The sequence below is a fragment of the Triticum urartu genome, chromosome 1A (genome assembly GCF_056163025.1).
Source record: "Triticum urartu cultivar PI428250 chromosome 1A, HENAU_Tu73, whole genome shotgun sequence".
Classification (NCBI taxonomy): domain Eukaryota; kingdom Viridiplantae; phylum Streptophyta; class Magnoliopsida; order Poales; family Poaceae; genus Triticum; species Triticum urartu.
Genome location: NC_141873.1, coordinates 311,155,283 through 311,156,560, shown reverse-complemented (window position 1 = coordinate 311,156,560; position 1,278 = coordinate 311,155,283).

The following is a 1,278-nucleotide window of genomic DNA, read 5'->3' as shown; positions in this document are numbered from 1 at the left end:
TTTGACCTAGGTCCAGATTAGTAAATGGATCTTGTTTCTTTCGCCGTTTGAGTTCCGTTGCTCCGTTTGATTTGATTCTTTTTGCAAACCGGAGTTCTTAAGTTGAACTTTCTGGTTAGATCTTCTTATTTGAGTTTTACCCGTGTTTCTTTGCTTGATTTCTTATGTATGCTATTGTTTGTTTGCGATAGAATTCTCGGAGTGCAAAGCGTGTTATTTGGAGTCCCTAGGTTTCGCGGATCGTCAGCAAGGCAAGTAACACTTTGATCATACCCCTTTATCACCCAGTTTTTATGCATTAGTTCCAATCCTCAAACATTGCATGATTAGGATGTTATTAACTTGTGGGTTGGGAAGTAGTTGATGAGGTAGAACCTATTGCCTTGTTACATTCAAACCCTTGGGAGTTACTTCTACACGTTGCTTATATTGCTATGCTATGATCGTAGACGTGGTTTGGGTGAGTGAAATCCATGACAGATGTGAGATTGTTAATTAATGGTTCAACTTAAGGTGGAAACTTAAATACACATCTGGGTGGATTGAGGCACCTGGAGTACCCAGTGTTGCCTATATTTTTGGAAATCCCAGAGTACCCGTGTGATATTCCTATGGACCGCCACCCAGGCTCAAAGGGAACTGAGATGATTCATGCTAGAAACTTCCATGTGCATCCACAAGCTATTATGGACTCTAGCATAGTTGAGTAAGTTACGTGAAGCTCTTGAAGAGGTGGATCATCAGGTAGTGGGTTGTAGGTTTGGTATGGTCTGCCCGGAGTAGAGAGTTAATGTTCCCGAAAGACTGTGCCTCGGTCATCCGTTTCTCAAACACCATGTAGTGCGAGAAATCCAACGAAGGAGATTGAGTCTTGTGGGGAAAAGTGCGCAAACCTCTGCAGAGTGTACAAACCAATCATGGTTAGCCGTGTCCCCGGTTACGGACATCTTGAGTATCTAGTACTTGGAGTATCTTAAGTATCTCGTCACTCTAAATTAATATTGTTGGGTTGATAATCACTTTAATTGGGATTGAGTTGGAGGAACCTTCTCAATGATGTTTCAACTACCATGATAGTTAAATTAAAATCTATTCCTTTGTTGTAGGGAAAATTGGTTTTTCGCAAAACTGTAACCATAGAGCTTTCCACCAGCCAAATATGCATGTAGTGATAGCATTATTCTGTTCTTGCTCTACTGTGTTACTTTGCCAGCATATTCCATGTGCTAACCCGTTTTCGGTCTGCAACGTATTTTTTTGCAGACTTTTGAGACGAGG